The sequence below is a fragment of the Acomys minous genome (assembly GCF_964271855.1).
Source record: "Acomys minous genome assembly, chromosome: 7".
Classification (NCBI taxonomy): domain Eukaryota; kingdom Metazoa; phylum Chordata; class Mammalia; order Rodentia; family Muridae; genus Acomys; species Acomys minous.
Genome location: NC_140488.1, coordinates 62,796,251 through 62,812,517, shown reverse-complemented (window position 1 = coordinate 62,812,517; position 16,267 = coordinate 62,796,251).

The window sequence follows — 16,267 nt, the reverse complement described above, 5'->3', positions numbered from 1 at the left end:
ACAGTAAGATAAACAGTTGTGATATTAAAAAATATTAGCACTTTATTAAACATTTACTCTATGATAAATAATACTACACTATTTCATGGTGGTATTTTACTTCTTAAAATAGCTGAATGTGATGACATATAATTTAACCCCATGATTTATGTGAGAAGGATTTGGCTTACAAAAATTAGGGAGCATACCAGAGTTTCCTTAGATAGCAAATGGAACACTCAACATTTATATTTGTTGACTGACAAGCTAATGCTTCTCACACAGACAAGTACAATTTGGGATAAGTACAATAGAGGAAATATAGTTGAATTTCACAATTTTATAGCTAAAAGAAACAAGTGACTCAGGAATATTCTTTTTTTCAAACAAAACTTTGTGCCTATGCATAGATGTGTATGCTTATGTTTGTAGGGTGCTTATGTACACAGGTGTGTGTGTGTGTGTGTGTGTGTGTGTGTGTGTGTGTGTGTGTCTGTTGTATGTTTATGGAAGTACTGTTGTGGATCTGGAAGACAAAGGATAACCTGGGTTCCAATCATCAAATGTTATCAGATACCTTTTAAATTTATTTTTAATGTATGCGTATATGTGTGAGATTATGGTTCCATATGCATGCAGAAACTGACAAATGCCAGAAGTCATCAACTTCTCTGAAAATGAAATTAGAGGAAATTTGGAAGTACTGTGTGGGTTCTGGTATCTAAACACAGTACCTCTGTAAGAGCTGTAGGCACTCTTAACCTCTGAGCCATCACTCCTTCTCCAATCAAACTTTTTTGGAGATTTCATTACTTGCTTTCGTGAATCTCACCAGGTAGGCTAGACTGCCTTTCCAGTAAGTCCCAGGGATGCACCTCTCTTTTTCCATAACATTGGGATTATACTATGCCTGGTTCTTTTTGTAGGGTTCTAGAGCTCAAACTCAGTCCTGCTGAGAAGGCAAACACTTTAACAATGAGCTATCCCTCTAGACCAATTTTTAAGAGTTTCCTTAACATATTGTTTTTGCTGTGAAAATGTAGCTAACACTGGGTAGTGTGATTGACTAGCACACACAAGACTTGGTTCAGTGCTCAGCATCACAAAACAAAGTATAGCTGAAGTCACGGAAAAGAACAAGATACCAGTGAGGGAACATAGATGATGTTTAGAAAGTTTTCTCAGATATACACTGCAAACACTTTAAGGTTATGTCTTGAAGTTATGATGTGATTTTTCAGTACCTTGTGGAAAGGACTAGTTAATATTAATATTTAAAAATTTAAATGTGATTAATGCAATGTTATCACTAGATAGAAATGTACTATAGTAAAGATATGACCATAGATGTGAAAAATAAAGTGAAGACCTATTCTACCATTCCTGCTTTAAGATATTTTTAAATCATTGTTTTGAGATTATAACATAATCATATTATTTTGCCTTTTCTCCTTTCCTCCCTCAAGATCTTCCCAAGTTCACTCTTGCATACACACACTCACACTACCACCACCACCACCACCAACAACAAGTAAGATACTTTTTAGTTTTTCTGCTTCTGAGTTAACTCACTCATTATGATCATTTCTAGCTCAATCCATTTATCCACAAATTTTGGGAATTCTTTGTTTTTAATAGCTGAATAGTATTCCATAGTGTATATGTACCACAGTTTCTTTATCCATTCTTCTATTGAGGGACACTTAGGCTGTTTCCATGTTCTGGCTATTATGAATAAGGCTGCTATGAACATGGTTGAGCAAATTTTCTTGTTGTGTGCTGGAGCATCTTCTGGGTATAAACTCACTTATATCTGCATATTAGCCCAACGGGCATGTCCCACGAAAGCCTTCACTTACCAGGAAACAGAGACAGAAGAGAGGACATACTAGTGGGACTCTAGATGTGAGATTCATGGGAGAAAGGCAAAGTAAAAGGACCCAGAGGGTCCTAGAAGCCTACAAATAGAACATTATGATAGGCAGATTTGGGCACAGGGGTCCCACTCAAACTAGGCACCAGACAAGGACAATACAGGTGGTAAACCTTAAACCCCTACCCAGATCTAGACAATGGACAGAACACTCTCCACAGTAGAGTGGAGAGTGGGATATTACTTTCTCACACACTCTGGTGCCTCACCTCGGACCATATCCCCTGGACGGGGAGACCTGGTGGCACTCAGAGGAAGGACAGCAGGTTACCAAGAAGAGACTTGATACCCTATGATCATATAGAGGGGGAGGTAATCCCCCTCAGGAACTGTCATAGGGGAGGGGAATAAGGGGAAAATGGGAGGGAGGGAAGAATGGGAGGATACAAGGGATGGGATAACCAATGAGATGTAACAAGAATAAATTAATAAAAAATTAATTATCATTAAAAAAAGATACTTTTTAAATATCATCTAACAGGAATTATTATATTTCATTTTTGTGTGTATTGGGATGCAGAAGACAACTTCTCCATTAAACATTTTTTGAGCAAACTCATTGGTTGCCTACTCTGAACAGAATGGAGATAAACCCATGTATGCAGACATTTATCATCAAAGTCATCAAATGGGCAGTTACTGCCTAAGGACAAACAGTGTACAGATCTTCAAATATTCTATGTAGCAAAAGAGAAAAATAAGTGAAGCATAGAACTTAGATTCTTTGATATACAATGTCAGTTAAAGATGGTTCAGTTGCTGCGGTACAAACACTTTATTTTGCTTTTGGGAATTTTCTTCCATTTATCACTTGCCATTTAAATAACCATACTATTCCAAAACAATTGTTATCAATCTTATCACTAGATGGCAGTATGATTCTTCTAATAAAAATGGAATGACAGCTCAATGTGTACAAGAAGGATTAAAAATAAATTAATGACCAAGCAATTACTGCAAGAGAAGTAATACAAAGAACTCCACTTTATCCTTTTAGGACACTCTGAACCAAACTTTTGTACATTTAGACTTGCTTAATTTGCTTTTATGACTTTATTGCAAGCGAGTCTTAGAAGTGAATGTTTCCTCACTTTTTAGAGAATATCATTCTATTGATAGTTTATATATATATATATATATATATATATATATATATATATATATATATATATACACATCTTTCGTATTCAATAACAGACAGCAAATACCTTGACTATTAGTTGATGAACACTTGCAAAAATGATAAATCTAGAAGAGTATGTGTGTATGAAAGAGGATGGGTTTACAGAAAGAAAAGTAAGTTGAAATGCTTATTTTTTATTAAATTTAATAACTTTTAAAATAAATTTTAATGTGTATCATATACAACCAAAGAAATGGTTTGGATATTAACTGACATTATGTATCATCAAAGGGTTTTTATTTACTCATTTAATTATGCATTTATTTCAGTGGAAAAAACTTTAACCTCAGGGAGAATATTAACCAGAAACACAGGGGCTTGTTGGGCCACAGAGGAAGAGGATAGAGGCAATCCGGATGAGACTTGATAGGCTGATGTCAGATGTTAGGGGAGTTGGGCTCCCTTTTTTGAGGACTAGTGGAGGGATGGATAGGATATGACAGATACATAAAATCACAATTGTTACAAGTAGAAGAGAGTTGCAATCTGAGGTATGGAAACTGTATATCAGGGGCCCAGAACACATACAAAACAGTGCTTATTTTCTGTGTATGCCATGCACAGATTTAGGAAAGTAGCATGGAAATATGTAAAATGGTTTAATCTATTTAGTTTAAAAAACTATCTAATTTAGGTCTAGGACTTATTTGATAAATTCCCTGCCATATAAGCATAAGAACCTACTTTCTAACACCTGACATTTCCACAAAACCCCACATATGGTTGAAGACTTCTTGGCTTCCTGTAACTGGAAGGCAGAATGAGAGAGATTCCCAGAACAGTCTAAGCAATATATTAGCTCTGGATTCAGTAAGAGTCAGAGATGCTGTCCCCCAAAATAAGGAGGAAAGCCACAGTGGAAGACACCTGACATTAAGCTCTGATTTCTACATGCACACACACACACACACACACACACACACACACACACACACACACAGTTGTTTAATTCAAAGATTCAGAAAAAAATTATACGAGGTGTATTGAAAGTGATCACTATGCTATAAGTACAGTCTTCTGTAGCCAAGGTTCTATACGATTCCATTACAAAACTGTTCTAATGCTAGATATAATTCTTGATTTAAATAAAAGTATGCCTTGGTGGCTGTGTGTATTAATACCATTCTCACATAAGATTGTTACATTTTCAAATTTTTAAACGTTATTTATGATAAGATTTCAATTAGAACAATAAGTAAAGAAAATTAACAATGGATCACATGGGAATATTAGGCTAGATAGGATATTTTGTACACACACACGTGTGTGTGTGTGTGTGTGTGTGTGTGTGTGTGTGTGTGTGTGTCCTAGGATATAATATATTATTTCAAGTTATTTCATCTAATGCTAATATTGGTTCTTCTAAAATAATAGCAAAAATGATGTGGGAAAAGAGCATTGAATTGGAATATAAGGGGGAAAATGCCAGAGGCAGAACAGAAGAGTAAAAGGACAAGGACTTTTGACTTCTATTGATTTGGTTCAACAAAATTAACTGTGTTGGTCATGGAGGAGTTACTAATGGAGTCTCAGCTGAGTGAATGTCAAAACACAGAAATAGTACTTAGTGCACTGGGTTGTCAGCAAGATTAAATACCAAAATATGTACAAACACACTGGAAAAGTCAATCTCTGCAACAAATTGTGCTAGGAAAACTGGGTGACCACATATAGAAGAATAAAGCTTGATCTCCATCTCATATCCTGTACAGAAATCTATTTAAAATGGATCAAAGATGTTAGTGTAAAACACAAACCTTAATTCTTAAAATGGCCACAGGAAATTATATGAAAAGCATTTCAAGATATACTCATATGTGAGGACTTTCTGAAATGGATTCCAATAATTCAGTAAATTACAGGAGCAACAACTTACTGATGAGACTGCATGAAATTAAAAATCTTCAGCACAGCAGAGTAAAGAACACCATGAGAGACTGGTGAGAGAGTAGGAAAATAAATCTTTGCATTCTTCACATTTAAAAGATATAGAATACATAAAGAATTAAACACATAAAGGAAAAATATTAGTCATAACACCCCCAAATAATTTATTCAGCACATGGAGAAATGAAATGACCAGAGAATTATCAAAAGATGAGGTGCAAATAGCCAATATGTATGTGAGAAAAAATGTGTTAACATACATATCCATGAGAAAGAGGCACATCAACTGCACACATTTGGTCAAGAGGGAGAGTGTCTGGAGTAATGGATGTTGTTCTTGGCCATGGAAGATATCTGTGGGCCAATGAGAAAGTGGATATGCAAGTGTGTGAGCACTTCTGCCCCTTGCCCCTTGTTCTTATTTGAAGACATGATACCTGACCTAGCCTGGCAACCAGAAATGAAAGGCTCCAAAGGTCCCTTCTTAGGGTGCTGTGCAAAAAGGTCTTTTAGTCAAAGGCAGAGTCAGAAGTCCCAAGGTCTCAGAGTCAGTCCTCAGCCACTTTTTTCTTCCACCCACCTCCAGTCCTTAGAAGTGAGGATTTGATCAAATAGAAGAGACTGGATGTGCCCTGGAAACAGATTGTGGAGGTGTTTCTGATATGAAACAAACAACGAAAGTACACGAACATTCCACCTAAATGAGGTTATACTTTTGATAATTATGAAAAGTAATAATAATAACTATGAGGGGTGTGAAGAAATTAATCCTTTACATTACTACTAGGGAACAAATTTAGTGTGGCCACTAAATACATCACTATGGAGATAACCTAAAAACAACATTTAACAAGATAGAACTACTTGATACAACATTTCTGGAAATCCATGTCAGCATACAAAAGAAAGAAATATCTATACGTTATTTTTATAGAATCAGAATAGGCAAACATTAACAGAAGCATACTCATACATATAAAACTACATTTAAAAACTAAGTTTTTTTAGCTTAGGACTTTAATATTTCTCTTTGCAATTTAGGATCTCTTTGCTATAATTATGAAAGTGAAATATGAGAAAAAGCTGTCTATGTTGGAAATCTATTTGATTTCTGAGATATAGTGATGATAACTCAAATGGCATGTAATAATAGTTTTCTTGTGCTTTAGCTGATAATTTTTTTTGCAGGTCTGGTAAGATGGTACAATGAGTAAAGGTGATTACCCTCCAACTAAGTGATGTAAGTTCTATGCCAAGAACCCACAGAAAGTTGTAAGGAAAGAAGTGACACTAAAAAGCTATACTCTGACCTTAATATGTGCATCTTAACATGGATTTACACTCACAAAATGATGCAGACAGACAATAATGGTTTAAAAAATAGTTTCAATTGCCATTGATAGTTGTTGACATGAGACCAAAGTGCAGAATCAGAGAGAGGCCAAGTAGGTATTACTTCAACAATCTTTTGCTATAAAACTGTGGTTAAGAAATTGCTATGTTGTGTGATAGAGCATCTTTTTGTGTATATTCCAAGGAGTTGAAAAGCTGGATTTTGAGGTAGTCCTATTCCCAGTTTTCTGAGAAAGTGCCAGATTGATTTCCAAAAAGGTTGTACAAGTTTTCACTCTCATCAGCAATGAAGGAGTGGTCCCCTTTCTCCAGAACCTTGCCAACATATGCTGGCACTTGAGTTTTTTTTTTTTTTATCTTACCCATTGTTTTGAGTTGCATTTCAGTGATAACTAGGGATGTTGAGCATTTCTTTAAGTGTTTCTCAACCATTTGATATTCATCTGTTGAGAATTCTCTGTTGAGTTCTGAGCCCCATTTCTTAATTGTGTGGAGAGAAGGGACTGGCTTGTACATGAACTCTGGTGCCCCCTATTTGACCACTTCCCCTTGGTGGGGAGACCTAGTTACACTCAGAGGAAGGGGAAGCAGACTAACAGAAAGAAACCTGATAGGTTGTGATCTTATAGTGGAGGATGAGGTCCCCTTCTGTCACAACCCTAGGGGATGGGAATAGAATGAAAGAGGAAGGGAGGGGGAACAGGAAGATACCAGTGAGGGGATAACAATTGAGGCATAATCTGAATAAACTACTTAAATAAAAATTTAGAAAAAAGAAATTGCTATGATATACCTGTGGCCAGAACTCCTGTTGTGGTTCCTTTCTCAAAAGCAGAGATCTCAATAGTGAGTAGTAAGAAGTAACATTGCTTCTTCCCCTGGCTTCTTTGTTAGGGTGAGAAAGACTTCTTAATAGTTAAGCTCTGGATTGGCTCATCACAATTTCTAATGAGTTTCTTAATTCTTTCTCTAGTGCTATAAATAGCTCCTCTATTAAATTCTCTTCAACTCCTCTGAAAAAGCTGTTTTCTTCAGTGAGCATAATTAAGAGATATCTATCTCTTACTCCATACTCATGCACATACACTCTTCCATCATTTTAGCAGTTATTTAGCAGTTGAGATATAGTCAGAAAAAAAGCACTAGTTATTAATGAAGACTTAAAATTATCTAAGTAGAGTGATTTTAAAAATAAGAACTGTTAATCCTGTCAATGGGAGCAGGCAGAGAAGCACAAACATCATTGACATCAAGAAACAGTTATATACTTAGGTTAAAACAACAAGGCTATATTGTGTTATCACTAATCTCCAGGATGCACTATCACTTTGAAAGTGTTGGAAACATGACATGAACATTTAGAATTGTTGCTGCCAAAGAGGAGATTCCACAGCTGCCAGGAAATCCAGATGAACTACAGAGAAGTGGAAACTTGGGTCTGCCCTCCCCTCTCTTTTTTATTAGACATCTCTCATTAGTGAAGCTATTTGACAGAAACAGAATAAGAAAAGGCAAATGTAATTTTCTAGGATCACCCTTATGAGACATGGAAAATTTACTACTGCATTCAGATATTTTTATGTAAGGAACTGATCAATTCATGCTATAATGTTGATTAGATACACTTTAAGCTTGTTTAGCTGACAATTTAATACAAAATTAAGGTAATACTATAGCTTGGATACAGAATGTCCACCAAAGATATATATATATATACACACACACACACACACACACACAATATCTTGGATCCAGGTTGCTGCTTTTGGAAGATGCTGTGTATGCTTAAGAGTTACAGGCCTAGCTGGTACATTATGTAACACCTTTACGCCCAGTGACTCTGACCATTGTGCTATAATAATAAACTCCAAGTATAAAGCCATTCATGCCCCAAAAGTCATATATTGAAAGAAAGAGAGAATAAACATAAAGAGTCACAGCCTCAACTGGACATATTGGCACATATCATTAATACCAGTACTTTAGAGCAGACAGTACAGACGTATCTCTGTGACTTTGAGCCCAGTCCACACAATAATTTAAGAAGTAGTTAAATCAGGCCCACCCCACCACCTTTGCCACCATGAACAAAACCGAGACAGAAGCAATTGGTTGTTCTCAAGCCACTTACTGGTGTCCTGCTCTAAATGATACTATAAGATTACAATCTGTTCTGCTTTTCTTCATTTTTGGTAAGAGTATTTACTTCAAGATGTACTCCCATTGAAATGTACTGCCTGATCAGAGACATAAAACAATTGAGCAATTAAGGCATGGACAACAATCTTCAAAACTCTGAGCCACAATTAAACAAACCTGTCTTAATTAGCTAAAAATATGTACTTTAGTATATGAATGGGAGGCCACCTGATGAATGATACACTCAGATTTATAACCTTGACATTAACATTCTCTTCTATTTATGCTCACTATTCATGTAATATTTTCTGATTTATTTTGCTTTGTTTTGTTTTGTTTTGTTTTTGACGACAGGGTCTCTCTGTGTAGCCTTGGCTGTCCTGACCTCACTCTGTAGACCAAGTTGCCCTTGAACTCACAGAGATCCACCTGCCTCTACCACCCAAGTGCTGGGATTAAAAGCCAGTGAAACCACACCTGGCCTAAATGTGTAGCCCAGGCTGGCCTCGAACTCGTGATCCTCTTGCCTCTGCCTTTTTCAGCAAATCCTACCGGCGTGCACCACCACTACTGGCAAAATTTACTTGTATTTCATGTGTATCAGTGTTTTTTTTTAAGACAGGGTCTCTCTGTGTAGCCTTGACTGTCCTAAACTTGTTTGTAGACCAGGCTGGCCTCAAACTCAAAGCTATATGCTTGCCTCTGCATCCAGAGTGCTGGGATTAAAGGCAGGTGCCACCACATGCCCGGCTTCTGATTTCTTGCCATTACAAATTAATAAGAAACTTGCAAACCCATTGACCATAAATATTTTCTGATTTCTAGATCTTGAAGTTCTCCTGTGAGTTATGATTGAAACTGACTTTTTGGATCTAAATGAAGTCAATGTGAGTGGTAATGTTTTATATTAAGAATATGCATGAGTTTTGAGGCAACTATTTCAATGAATCCAGTAAAGACTCCTATTTTCAAAGAAGTTTTATTATTAATATTCAAAACCCGAAAACAACAGATGTCTACAAACTACTGATGGGTATTTCCATTATTGTCATATTAACACACTAATAGAAGATTCCAAGATGGTGTCAACCAGTAGGCACCATAGCTGATCTACTCTGAGGATACCAGGGATGTGAATGGAACCACAGACTGCTGGATTTTGAGAACTGAAGGTGAGTGGGGCCCCAAACTCCGCAGACCACCAGGGGGTCTAACCCCGGGGCAAGCAACAGCCCAGAGGGCTAAAAGCACTCCCCAAACTCTGAAACGGAATCCACAACCAAGCTGTAGCCAGCACATAAAACCCAAACTCGCCATTTTGGGAGGAGATTTTCAGGAGCCCCAAGCCTGAGGAGTCTCAGCGAATAGGGTGAAACTACCATTGAACCTCTACATCCACACCACATCAAACTGCGAAGGTCACCTGCCTAACCCGGGTGGAAACACAGGTGGTAGGTGTCACCAAAAACAGCTACAACAGGCATATAGCTCACGGACAGCATCCGCATCATGTGCCAAAGCTGAAGCCAGACACAAAGGATTGACCCTGCAAACAGGGGCAGTTAGAAACCAGCACAGTCTGCTACCACAGACCAGTGGGACCGCCCACATTATTGGGAGCCATGGGTCGTGCCTGCAGGAACTAACTACTGCCCTAAAGGGAACTGGGAGTACTCTGGCTTTCTCTGGCAGAAAAAGAAGATACAGGAGAGATTCCCACCAGCTGTCTGAACCGCCATTGGCACCAGCCACAGGGCCAGGCTGCTGGCACTGACCTGGCAATCCCCAAATAACAGAACTAGCTGGGTCCATCCTTGTGGGCCTGCGACAGAACCGCCCACATTATCGGGAGCCACGGGTCTTGCTGGCAGGGAATAACTGCTGCCCTAAACCGACCCGACTGGGGAGCACTCTGGCTCTCTCTGGCAGAAAGAGAAGATACAGGAGATTCCTGCCAGCGGTCTGAGCCGCCTTTGTCGCTAGCCACGGGGATGAGCTGCTGGTACTGACCCGGCACTCCCCAAACAACAGAACTAGCCGCGTCCATTCTTGCGGGCCCGCGACAGGACCACCCACGTTATCGGGAACCGTGGGTCTTGCTGGCAGGAAATAACTGCTGCACTAAAGCAACCTGGGAGCACTTGCGCTTTCTCTAGCAGAAAGAGAAGATACAGGTGATTCCCACCAGTGGCCTGAACTGCCTTTGTCACCAACCACAGGGACGAGCTGCTGGCACTGACCTGGCACTCCCCAAACAACAGAACCTAGCTGGGTCCCACGATATAGGGAGCTGTGGTTCATGTGTACAGGGTATAACTGCTGATCTATAGCAAGCTGGGAGTGTCCTGGCATACAGGGGCGTGGAAACTGCCACCTCCTTGGATACTGCCAGTGGCCTGAAACCGTACTGTTTCAGGCCCACCAGAAAAAGATCCTGTAATCTCCAACAGGCAGATCCTAGCTGTGTCAGCTCCTGCAAACCCAGCAAGAATTCCCAATTCATGGGAAAGGCTGGACGCTCCTACAGAGTGTAAAGGCAGAGCTAAAACACAGCTACAACCCAGAAGATCTGATCCACTTGGGGTCTTGGCTACAAAGCAACAGGAAAGACAGACAGCTGGGATCAACCTACACAACCAGAGAGCTTGTGTGCTGACCTTACTCTAGTTCCCAAAACTGCTGACTTGAGATGCAGCAGTAAGGTGAAAAGGCCTAAAGACAAACCTACTCTGCATGACTCAGCCTGAAGCCTAAGGTGTTGAGAAAAATCTCTGGGATTAGAATCTGAATCACCGGCCTGGTCCAGGGAAATACTCCCTGATCCCCACAGATAAGGGCACCCTACCTATAATCAGACATCAACTATCCACTCCCAAACAGGGAAGGTCATTACAAACCACCTCCCAACACTACAGTCACCAAAATGACAAGGAGACAATGAAAGAATTCTAACAAAATCCAAAACAGGATGGCATCTCGAGATCCCAGCAATCCTAATGAAAACAACCTGGAGAACCCAACAACAATACATATATATATGAAAACAACCTCAAGTCCTTAGTAAGTAAGATAATAATGGAAGAAACAAATAAAATCTGTAAACAAATGCAGGAGGAAGCCAACAAGAGGGCTGAAGACTTAAAAGAGTCATATAAAGAGGCATTTGAAGAATTTCAGAAAAATACAAATAACCAGATGAAGAAAATCATTAAAACAGTTCAAGACCTGAAGATAAAAATGGACGCTATCATAAAAGAACACACGGAAAAAAAACATGATTGAGAAGCATCAGAAAAGAAAGCAAGCATCTCAGAAGTGGCCTTATCTAACAGATTGAAAAAAATGGAAGAATGAATATCGGGACTTGAAGATACCATCGCACAATTGGAAAAAACCATCCAGGATAATGCTAAATCTAAAAAGTTCCTGACACAAAGCATTCATGAAATAAAAGGCAACATGAAAACACGAAACTTGAGAATAATAGGGATAGAGGAAAGAGAAGGCAACCGACTCCACAGCCCAGAAAATATTTTTAATCGAATAATAGAAGAAAATTTCCCCAATTTGAATAAGGAGATGCATACGAGCATACAAGAGGCCTACAGAACATCAAATAGAATAGACCCAAAAAGAAAATCATCCTGCCATATAATAAACACAACACAAAATATACAGAACAAGGAAAAATATTAAAAGTGGCAAGAGAAAAAGGATGAGTAACATATGAAGGCAAACCTATCAGAAATACTTCCGAATTCTCAACAGAGACCATGAAAGCCAGAAGGGCCTGGACAGAGGTTCTCCAAACCCTAAGAGAACATAGATACCAGGCAAGACTACTATATCCAGGAAAATTATCAATAACCATTGGCGGAGAAGACAAGACATTCCATGACAAAAACAAATTCAAACAGTACCTAGGCACAAATCCGGCTTTACAGAAGTTACTAGAAGAAAAACTCCACTCCAACTGGTCAAACTACAACCCAAAATACATAAGAAATAAGTAACTACACCATTGCAAAATCACAACTTCACAAAAACTTGATTGGTACAAATAGCAAAAATGAAGGGACTTACCAATCACTGGTCATTAATATGACTCAACGTCAATGGTCTCAACTCTCCAATAAGAAGACACAGCCTAAAAGAGTGGATGCATAAACATGACCCAACATTCTTTTGCATTCAAGAAACACATCTCAACCACAAGGACAGACATTGCCTCAGAGTAAAAGGTTGGGGAAAATATTCTAAGCAAATGGTCACAAGAAACAAGCTGGGGTAGCTATTCTAATATCTAATAAAATAGACTTTCAACCAAAATTAGTCAAAAGAGATGAGGATGGACACTTCATACTCGTCAAAGGTAAAGTCAACCAAGAAGAAATCACAATTTTGAACATCTATGCTCCAAATACAAGGATTCCCACATTTGTAAAAGAGTTATTAACAAAGCTTGCCCCACTCATTGATACCAACACATTAATAGTGGGAAACTTCAATACCCGACTCTCACTCAGGGATAGGACTTTGATTCAAATCTAAGCTGCGAAATAACCTCATTAACCAATATCATGAATCAAATGGATCTAACAGATATCTACAGAACTTTCCACCCAAACGCAAAGGAGTATACCTTTTTCTCAGCACCCCATGGAACGTTCTCTAAAATTGATCACATAGTTGATCATGAAGCAAACCTCAAAAGATACAAGAAGATTGAAATACCTTGTATCTTATCAGATCACCATGGTCTAAGGTTGGACTTCATCAACAATAGAAATAGCAAAAAGCATACCAACACGTGGAAACTAAACAACTTTCTACTTAATGACACATGGGTCACAGAAGAAATAAGGGAAGAAATAAAAGACTTCCTGAAATTCAATGAAAATGATGGAACAACATACCAAATTTGTGGGACACATTGAAAGCACTGCTAAGAGGAAAATTCATAGCACTAAGTGCCTTTAAAAAGAAAATGGAATCATCCCACATAAACAACTTAACAACACATCTGGAAGCTCTAGAAAAAAAAGAAGCAGAAACACCCAAGAGGAGTAGACGCCTGGAAATAATCAAACTCAGGGCTGGAATCAATGAATTAGAAACAAAGAGAATAATCCAAAGAATCAACAAAACCAAGAGCTGGTTCTTTGTGAAAATTCACAAGATAGACAAACCGTTAGGCAATCTAACTAAAAGACATACAAACACTATCCAAATGAACAAAATCAGAAATGAAAAGGGAGACATAACAACAGATACTGAAGAAATACAAAGAAGCGTAAGAACCTACTTCAAAGACATTGATGCCACAAAATTTGAAAATTTGAAGGAAATGGACAAATTTCTCAACCGATTCCATTTACCAAAATTGAACCATGACCAGATAAGCAAATTAAATAGCCCTATTTCGCCTATAGAAATAGAAGCAACCATTGATAGTCTCCCAACCAAAAAAAGCCCAGGGTCAGATGTTTTCAGTGAAGAATTCTAACAGTCCTTCAAGGAGGAGCTAATACCGATACTATTCAAAATATTCTGAAAGATAGAAATGGACGGAATATTACCAAACTCCTTCTATGAGGCTACAGTCACATTGATACCTAAATCCCACAAAGACCCAACAAAAAAAGATAATTTCAGACCAATTTCTCTTATGAACATTGATGCAAAAATATTCAACAAAACACTCACATAGCGAATACAACAGCATATCAAAGACATCATTCACCATGACCAGGTAGGCTTCATTCCAGGCATGAAGGGATGGTTTAACATATGGAAATCCATCAATATAATATACCATATAAACAAACTGAAAGAGAAAAACCACATGATCATCTCTTTAGATGCAGAAAAAGCATTTGACAAAATCCAACACCCATTTATGTTTAAAGTTCTGGAGAGATCAGGAATACAAGGCCCTTTTCTAAACATAATAAAGTCTATATACTGCAAACCAATAGCCAACATTAAACTAAATGGAGAGATACTCAAGGAAAGCCCTCTAAAATCGGGGACCAGACAAGGCTGCTCACTTTCCCCGTATCTCTTCAATATAGTTCTTGAAGTTCTAGCCAGAGCAATAAGAAATCAAAAGGAGATCATGGGGATCCAAATGGGAAAGGAAGAAGTAAAATTATCCCTATTTGCAGATGATATGATAGTGTATATAAGTGACACCCAAAATTCCACCAGAGAACTCCTACAGCTGATAAACACCTTCAGCAAATTGGCAGGATACAAAATAACCTCAAAAAAGTCAGTAGCTTTCCTATATACAAATGACAAACAGGCAGAGGAAGAACTTAGGATAATTACTCCCTTCACAATAGCCACAAGCAATATAAAATATCTAGGAATAACTCTAACCAAGCAAGTGAAGGACTTATTTGAAAAAAAACTTTTAACCTCTGAAGAAAGAGATTGAAAATGAGATCAGAAGATGGCGGGATCTACCTTGTTCGTAGATCGGGAGAATCAACATAGTAAAAATGCCCATCTTACCAAAAGCTATTTACAGATTCAATGCAATCCCTATCAGAATACCTACAAAATATTTAGAAGATATTGAAAGAACAATTTTCAACTTCATATGGAGAAAAAAAAAGCCCAGAATAGCAAAAACAATCCTATACAATAAAAGATCCTCTGGAGGAATCTCCATAACTGATCTCAAGTTGTACTATAGAGAAACAGTAATTAAAACAGCATGGTACTGTCAAAGCAATAGGCTAGGGGATCAATGGAATCGAACTGAAGACCCAGAGATGAATCCACACACATTTGGTCACTTGATTTTTGACAAAGAAGTCAAATCCATTCAATGGAAAAACGACAGCATCTTCAACAAATGATGCTGGTCTAACTGGATGTCTACATGTAGAAAAATGCAATTAGACTCCTATTTGTCACCATACACAAAACTCAAGTCCAAGTCGATTAAAGACCTCAACCTAAAACCAGGGACATTAACCCAGTTAGAAAAAAAAGTGGGGAAGAGTCTGGAACACATAGGCACAGGAGACAAGTTCCTGAACAAAACACCAACAGCCCAGGCCTTAACATCAAAAATTAATAAATGGGACCTCATGAGGCTGAGAAGCTTCTGTAAGGCAGGTGACACTGTCAAGAGAACAAAGCTACAGCCTACAGACTGGGAAAAGATCTTCACCAACCCTACATCTGACAAAGGTCTAATATCCAAAATATATAAAGAACTTAATAAATTAAACACCACCAAACCAAATAACCCAATAGAGAAATGGGGCTTGGAACTAAACAGAATTCTCAACAGAGGAATATCAAATGGCTGAGAAACCCTTAAAGAAATGCTCAACCTCCTTAGTCATCAGAGAATGCAAATCAAAATGACACTGAGATTCCATCTTAAACCCATCAGAATGGCTAAGATCAATAACTCAACTTACACCACATGCTGGCAAGGGTGTGGAGGAAGAGGAATACTCCTTCATTGCTGGTGGGAATGCAAACTAGTACAACCACTTTGGAAAGCTATCTGGTGCTTTCTCAGAAAAATGTGAATTGGGCTTCCTCAAGACCCAGCTATTCCACTCCTTGGAATATACCCAGAAGATGCACTACCACACAACAGGGACATATGCTCAACCATGTTCAGAGCTGCCTTATTCATAATAGCCAGAACTTGGAAAAACCTTTGTGTCCCTCAGTAGAAGAATGTGTAAAGAAACTGTGGTACATCTACACTATGGAATACTACTCAGCTATTAAAAACAAGGGATTTCCAAAATTTGTGGACA